The sequence below is a fragment of the Chiroxiphia lanceolata genome (assembly GCF_009829145.1).
Source record: "Chiroxiphia lanceolata isolate bChiLan1 chromosome W unlocalized genomic scaffold, bChiLan1.pri scaffold_44_arrow_ctg1, whole genome shotgun sequence".
Classification (NCBI taxonomy): domain Eukaryota; kingdom Metazoa; phylum Chordata; class Aves; order Passeriformes; family Pipridae; genus Chiroxiphia; species Chiroxiphia lanceolata.
The window spans coordinates 673764-681851 of NW_022476500.1; the positions used below are offsets into that span (position 1 = coordinate 673764).

Consider the following 8088-nt stretch of genomic DNA (forward strand, 5'->3'; position numbering starts at 1 on the left):
CTCTTGAAGGTACCCCCTGTCTGTCTGTGCCTCTTGCAAATACCTTCTGGGAAATTTCCTGCTTTGATCTGGAGCTGTGACCAGCCCTCATCCCTGCAGCCCACTGTGGAGATCAGAAGGACTCTGCCCTGCTCTGCCCTCCCAGGAGTTGTTCCTTCCCCACAGCCCTTCTCCCCCAGCCCCGTGGCAGCTCCTTGGCCGGGCTGAGAGCTGAGCCTGGCAGGCAGCAGAGTCCCTGCCCCAGCACACAGAGCCCTGGGGGCAGGACCCTGCTCTGCACCACAGCCCTGGGCACCCCTGGCTGCACCCCCACCTTCCCACCCCACAGCCAGCCCTGCCACAGGGAACCTTCTTGCCCTAGGCCTCTGATAGGGCAGCAGCAAGTCCTACTCTGCAGCAGCTTCTCCTGCTGCACCCCAGCAAATCCAGCAGAGCCATCCTGACAGCTCCTGCCACTGCTGCCATTTGGCAGCTGGCAGAGGCACTTGCAGAAACTCACCTGCACTGCTCTGCAGCCACAGCCTGACTGTGGCAAAGGGCTGGCAAGGTTCCTGCCCTGAGCAGCTCTCCCCTGTTCTCCCACCCCAGGATCCCTTGAACCTCCTGCTCACTTCTCCTGTCTGCCCTTGCTGCCTGCAGCTCCTGCCCTGCTCTGCCATATGGCCACTTCCCCTGCACTGCAGCAACTGGGAGAGTCCTGCTGAAAGATCCTGGAAGCTGTGGGATGTGGCAGCTTTAGGAGATGCCTCCAGGAAGGCAAGTATAACTTTCCTACAGCCAGAGAATTCTTCATTCAAATCCTGGGAAGGTTTCTCCTGTAGTGAGAGCTCAGTCACCTCCCAGCCCAGGCTGCCTCTCATCTCTCTGCCTTCTCTCCTGTGCCCTGGATGCTGCAGGCAGTGCCCTCAGCCCTGCTGGACTGTGCAGAGGAGCTGCTCACCAGCAGAGCTGTCTCTTTGAAGCTCTTCTTGCTTGCCAGGAGCTCCCTGTGTGCCAGGAGCCCAGCCCAGGTCACCAGCACAGCAACAGCCCCAGGCATTTAATCACCCTTGGGAGGAGGGGTGTGGGGGGGGGGTTGGCGTTGTTTACATGAGACTCAGTCCCTGAGAGGAAGTTCAAACAACTTCTAAGAAATCAAAGTGAGATTGGAACACTAAAGTTTCTTGTAGTGCTAATGAGTCTCACTGAGGGACACAACTGAGAAAGTATCCCCAGGTTCCAGTTAGAGCAGAAAACTGCAGACAGTGATGACAAGGATGGACAAGCAAGGGAAAGGTGGCTCTAATGCTGGATAAACCTTGACTTGTTTCCTTAATCCAAAGGGCCAAGGCCTGACCCTCAGCTCCTGGGAAGGGACATCCTGTCCATGCCTCATTCCTCAGGGCTCTTCCTGGGGCACTGGGATGTGGGATGTGCAATGCCAAGGGCAGGACCATGGGGTGGCACCTGCCAGGCTGCTGAGCCGGGACAAGGAGGCCAGGAGGCCCCAGGACTGCAAGGGTCACTCCCCTCCTCCTGGCATCAGGGGCACAGACAGCAGCCATGGCCAAAGGCCTGCAGAAGGTGGCTCTGTCAAGGCCTTTCAGCTTCTCCCCATCCCTGTCTCCTCTCCAGCCCAGGCTGTCCTACGGTGTCCATGCCCTGCCCCTTTCCCTGCAGGCTGTCGTCATCCCCCCGGCTGCCCCACCTGGCTGGCACCTTCCTGCACTGACATCTCTGCGTCCTCCCTGGCTCTTCCTGCACACACAAAGCCTTGGCCTCATCCAGACTCCTTCTTTGTGACATATTGCACCACAACACTGACCTCAGATGGAAAGTTTTGACTTCTTGTCACCAGTCTAGGCCACCCCAGCTGCCCTTGGTGGCACTAGTTCTTTCTTAGGCTGTTTTCTGACAGGAAGAAAAGCTCCACCAGCTCTGACACCCCCCTTCCAGACCTCTCAGGCTACTCCTCTACTGTCCTCAATCTTCACACCCCTGACGGCTGAGTCCTCAGCCTCTATATACGGCTCATGTGCTTGAGGCCCCAAATTCCTTCCTGAGAGATCTCTGGGACCTCTGCAAGCTTTTGGAAGATGACAATAGAGTGCTCTTATCCCAGGAAACACAGAGGGACCCTTTTTTCCAAGGGTTGTCTTGGCAGAATGAGGCACAATCTCTTTAAACTTTCTGGCACAAGGGAGCTCTGAGCTCTGGGTACGGAGGGAGCTCCAAGTGCCAACCACTGGAGTGGGAGCTACAAATCATCAGGGCTTGTGTTCTTTGGAGGACCAGACACTGGTGAGAGTGGGGTGTGTGTGTGCCCATGGAAGGACTTGAAGGGCACAATGAACTAAACAAAACACTGTCAAAGTGCACAAAACACTGTCAAAGAAGGAAAATCCCATAAGGTGCCACAACACATAAGCACTGGTGGCAAACAGGAAGGCCTTTAATTCCAAGGCCTAAAGGGAGGTGAAGCTTTGGAAGTAGCCCCTAGGACAGAATTGCACTGTGCAGACTGTGGGAAAGAGCAGACAGCCCCAACAGGAAGGCAGGGCTGGTAAGGCAGGTCTGGAGAACCCATCCAGACAAAGATTCCCACCTGCAGACTGTGAGCACACCGGGAAAAACTCCCACCATGGCAAGCTGTGGAAAAGGAAGCACGTCCTTGTCCACGTGCCAGCCCAAGCTGTGGGAACAGCATCTACCCCCCTGAATACCCAGGGCTTGGGCTGTATAAAAGTGATAGCCCAGAAGCACAACTTGGGGACCCTCCACCGAGCAGAGCAGGGTGAAGAAGGACCGGTGGAGCCTCAGGGATCTACATGGGGTGATACATTTACTTCATCTCTCTCTCACTGTCTTCCCACCACCACCTTCTTCTCTCTCTCTCTTTCTATTTCTTTCTTTCTCTTTCCCTCCTATTTACTGTTAAATCAAACCTGGACTGCTGACTTTGGCACATGGTCTCCTTTGCAGCTGAATTTGGGCAGAGGCGTCTTTTAATGAGAACCTGAGAGTATCCATGAGGTTTTACAGTGTGGGAAAGACCAACTGATTCCATGAGGTTCTACAGAGTCTCAGGGTCCATTTGGCTTCGTAAGGCTCTGCAGTGTGATAATGGACCCTTGATTCCATGGGTTTGCAAAATGTCTCAGGACTCCTCTGGTTGTAGGAGGCCCCACATATCACAGTGACCCGTTGGTTCCATGAGATTCCACAGTGTCCCAGGAATCCTTTGGTTCCATGAGCCCTGCAGTGTCACAGTGGCCTATGTGTTCATGAGGTTCCACAGTGTCCACAGTGGTCCCTTGATTCCATGAGGTTCCACAATGTCACAAGGATTCCTTTGCTTCCATGGGACCCTGAAGTGTCACAGTGGACCCTTGATTCCATGAAGTTCCACAGTGCCAATATGGGCCCTTGATTTCTTGAGGTCCACAGTGTCCCAGGGTCCCTTTGTCTTCATGATGCTCTGCAGTGTCACAGTGGTCCCTTGATTCCATGAGGTTCCGAAAAGTCTCAGGGTTCCTTTCGTTCCATGAGGTCCTGCAGTGTCACAGTGGCCTTTGAGTCCCTGAGGTTCCTCAGTGTCACAATAGCCTCTTGATTCTATGAGGCCCCGAAATGTCTCAGGGCTCCCTTGGTTCCATGAGGCCCTTCATGGCACATGAACCCTTGGTTCCATGAGGTTTCCACAGTCTCCCAGGGTTCCTTTGGGTTCCATGAGGCCTCTTAATTCCATGAGTTTTCACATTGTCACAACGCTCCCTTGATTCCATGAGATTCCACAGTGTCCCAGGGCTCCTTTGGCTCCAGAAGGCCCTACAGTGTCACAGTGGCCCCTTTACTCCAGGAGGTTCCACAGTGTCCTTGTTGGAAACACAGGGCTGTAATGTTGTCACCCTGCAGAGCTGCCTCCAGCTCTGGGCTCCAGCACAGGAAGGACATGGACCTGTTTGGAGCAAGAGCAAGGAGGGGACCAGCAAGGGATCAGAGGGATGGAGCAGCTCTGCTGTGAGAAAGGTTGAGAGAATGGGACTGTTGAGGTGAAGAAGAGAGGCTTTGGGGTGACCTAATTGTGGGCCTTCCAGTGCCTGAAGGGAACCACAATGAAAGATGGAGAGAGACTTTGGACAAGGGCCCTGGAGTGACAGGACAAGGCCGTGGCTTCACACATATAGAGGGAAGGGTTGGAGGAGATAGTAGGAAGGAATTCTTGACTTTGAGGGTACTGAGATGCTCTTAAGGCCCCTCCCAAGCCAAAGCATTCCATGATTCTGGGACTGGTGGTGAGGTGGTGGTTGGAGCCAACTGTGGCAAAGGGACAGACAAAATGAGGAGTTTTCCATTGTGGGAAGGAAGGAGGGGGCAGCAGAACTGACCCCTTGGACACCTGGCAGGCAGGCTTTGGCTGGAAGCTGCGATGGGGAGCTGAGTGAAGCCCCCACAATGCAGGAGGAAATAGTCAGTGACCTGCTCTACCAGTGAGACCTGACAAGTGCTGGCCCACATGGGTTGCACTCAAGAGTCCTGAGGGAGCTGGAGAAAGAGCTGGCAAGCCACTCTCACTCATTCCCAGCAGTGCTGCAGAACTGCAGAAGTCCCAGCTGCCTGGCAACAAGCAAATGGGATGCCCATCCCCAGGAAGGGCCAAAAGGAGGATCTGGGCAACTCCTGGCCTGTCCCGTTGACCTCAGGACTGGGGAAGTCCAAGCAGTAGATCCTCCTCAGTGCCATCCCATGGCACGGGCAGGACAACCAGGGGATCAGGCCCAACCAGCGTGGGGTTGGGAAGGCAGGTTCCTGCCTGACCAACCTCATCTCCTTCTCTGACAAAGGACCCGCTCAGTAGCTGAAGGAAAGGCTGGGGATTGTGTCCTCTCTAGAATTCCAGAAAGCCTTTGGCACCGATTCTCCCCCAGCATCTCCTGCACAAAGTGGCTGCTCATGGCTTGCCCGGGGAACTGTTTGCTGGGTGACAAAGTGTCTGATGGCCCAGGGAGTGGTGGGGAATGGAAGGAAATCCAGGTGGGGCCAGTCACTAGTGGGGTTCCCAAGGGCTCAGGGTTGGGGCTGCTCCTGTTTAACATCGTTCTTGATGATCTGGGCCAGGAGATCGATTGCCCCCTAGGAAATTCATGGACAACATGTTGGGTGTGATTGTGGATGTGCTGGAGGGCCGGAAGGCTCTGCAGAGGGATCTGGACAAGCTGGATCAAGAAGGCCAAGTGTCAGGGCCTGCCCTTGGGTCCCAACATCCCCTGGAACGCTCCAAGCTGGGGGCAGAGGGGCTGGAGAGCTGCTCAGCAAAGCCTTAGTGACAGGAAGAGAGGAAACAACCTTAAATTACATCAGGTGAGCTCAAGATTAGATATTAAAAAAACCCTTTTTCCACTGAGAGAGTGTTCAGGCACTGCAACAAGTAGCCCAGGGAGGTGGTGGGGGTCTCTGGAAGTGTTCAAGTGTGTGGTGGGTTGGCCATGGCTGGACACCAGGTGTCCACCCAGCCGCTCTATCACTCCCCTTCCAAGTGGGAACAGGGGAGAGAGTAAGGTGATAAAAAAAAAAACCAACTCATCAGTTAGATAAGGCAGTTTATTTAAAGGGAAAAATTAAAGCGAAGCTTGAGCGTGCAGAGCGAAAGGACAGCAGGGTTTGTTCTCCACTTCCCATGAGCAGCCATGGTCGTATCACTCCCGAGGGAGCAGGGCTTGGGTCCGCAGGGACGGTTTCCTCAGCGCAGCCATTAGACATGATGCCCCCTTCCTGCTCCATGCCTCAGCTTTTAGAGCTGAGCTGACTTCCCATGCTCTGCAATGTCCCTTGGTCAGTTGGGCTCAGCTGGCCTACTTGAGTCCGCTGCCAGGCTCTTGCCCTCAGCTAAGGAAGGAATGTCCCAGTGTTGGTGCTGTGCTCAGCATGGCCAAAACACTGCTGTGTTCTCAACACCCTTCCAACTGCAAGGCCAAGCCCAGCCCTGGGAGGGCTGCTGTGGGGAACTGAACTGCAGCTCAGCCAGACCCAACCCAAATATCTATGGCACATATCCTATAGAATCCATCCTTAGGTTTGTACGATAGATCTATAAGATATTACAAATAATAAGAATAATAAGGCAAGTATCCTCCTTAGGGACACGCACCCACCCCCCAAACTCCTGCCTGTGTTTTCCCTGGGGGTCTCTGCAGCAGCAAGCACAGCCCCACACTGACTGCTCTGGGTGTGCAGGCATTTGTGGTTCTGCCTGTCTCACACACACACACCGAACCTTGGGATGGATGTGGATGTCACAGGGGAGCTGTGATGTCATATGATGGATGTGACATCACAGAGGAGCCTTGATGTCAGAACAAGGATGTGACATCACAAGGGATATGTGATGTCACAAACAAGGATGTGATGTCACAGGAGGTGTGATGTCACAGGGAGGATTTGATTTCACAGGCGAGTACGGGATGTGACAGGGATGATATAATATCACAGGAGAGATGTGATGTCACAGGAAGGATGTGATGTCACAGGGGAGCTGTGATGTCACAGGGGAGGACGTGACATCACAGGGGTGATATGATATCACAGGAGAGGTGTGATGTCGTGATGGATGTGACGTCATAGGGGAGATGTGATGTCACAGGAAGGATGTGATGTCACAGGAAGGATGTGATGTCACAGGGGAGATGTAATGTCACGGGGAGGATGTGATGTCACAGGGGAGGACGTGACGTCACAGAGATGATACGACATCACAGGAATAACGTGATGTCATATGATGGATATGACGTAATGGAGATGTGATGTCACAGGAAAGATGTGATGTCACAGGAAAGATATGATGTCAGGAAAGTTGTGATGTCATAGGGGAGCACATGATGTCACAAGGATTATATGATATCACAGGATAGGTGTGATGTCATAGGGGAGCCGGGTTTTCACAGGGACGATATGATGTCACAGGAAGGATGTGATGTCACAATAAGGATGTGATGTCACGGGGGAGGATGTGATGCCATGGGGAGGACGTGATGTTATGTCATATGAAGGATGTGTTGTCATCAAGGAGCTGTAATGTCACAGGAAAGATGCGATGTCATAGGGAAGCTGTGATGTCACGGGGAGGACGTGACGTCACAGGGATGAATGACGTTATAGGAGAGATGTGATGTCACAGGAAGGATGTGACGTGATAGGGGAGATGTTATGCCACAGAAAGGATGTGATGTCACAGGGCAGATGTGATGTCACAGAGGACAATGTGATGTCACAGGAACAATGTGATGTCATAGGTGATCTTTGATGCCATGACGAGGATGTGATATCATATGGAAGATGTGATGTCACAGGGGATGTGATGTCACAGGAAGGATGTAATGTCATGGGGGAGCCGTGATGTCACAGGGGAGGACATGACATCACACAGATGATATGATACACAGGAGAGATGTGATGTCATAAGATGGTTGTAACACAACAGGGAAGATGTGATGTCACAGTGGAGGTGTGATGTCATAGGGGAGATGTTATCATGGGGAGGACTTGACATCACAGGGATGATATGAGATCACAGGAGAGGTGTGATGTCATATGATGGATGTGATATCATAGGGGAGATGTGATGTCATAAGGGAGCTGTGATGTCAAGGGGAGGGTGTGACATCATAGGGGATGTGATGTCATAAGGGAGCAGTGATGTCACAGGAGAGGTGTGATGTCACAGAAAGGATGTGATGTCATGGGGAGATGTGATGTCATAGGGAGGCTGTGAGGTCACAGGCGAGCATGGGATGTCACAGGAATGATATGTTATTGCAGGAGAGATGTGATGTCACAAAGAAACTGTGATGTCATAGGGGAGCTGGGATGTCATGGGGGATGTGATGTCACAGGAAGGATGTGATGTCATATGATGGCTGTGACATCATAAGGAAGGATGTGATGTTACAGGGGAGGACATGACATCATAGGGGAGCTGTGATGTTACAGGAAGGATGTGAATTCACAGGGAGGATGTGATGTCACACGGCATGTGTGATGTCATGGGGAGCTGTGATGTCACAGGGGGACATGACATCATAGGGGAGCTGTGATGTCACAGCGAGGATGTGA

The 8088-nt window shown here is 52.9% G+C and overlaps 1 long non-coding RNA gene across 1 annotated transcript; it reads left to right on the forward strand.

Moving 5' to 3' along the window:
- The first annotated feature begins 6284 nt into the window (after nt 1–6284).
- Nucleotides 6285–7859, forward strand: LOC116781418. The gene is made up of 3 exons (XR_004354872.1): nt 6285–6342; nt 7670–7711; nt 7749–7859. It is a non-coding gene; the product is annotated as an uncharacterized LOC116781418 (long non-coding RNA).
- Nucleotides 7860–8088: the final 229 nt, after the last annotated feature.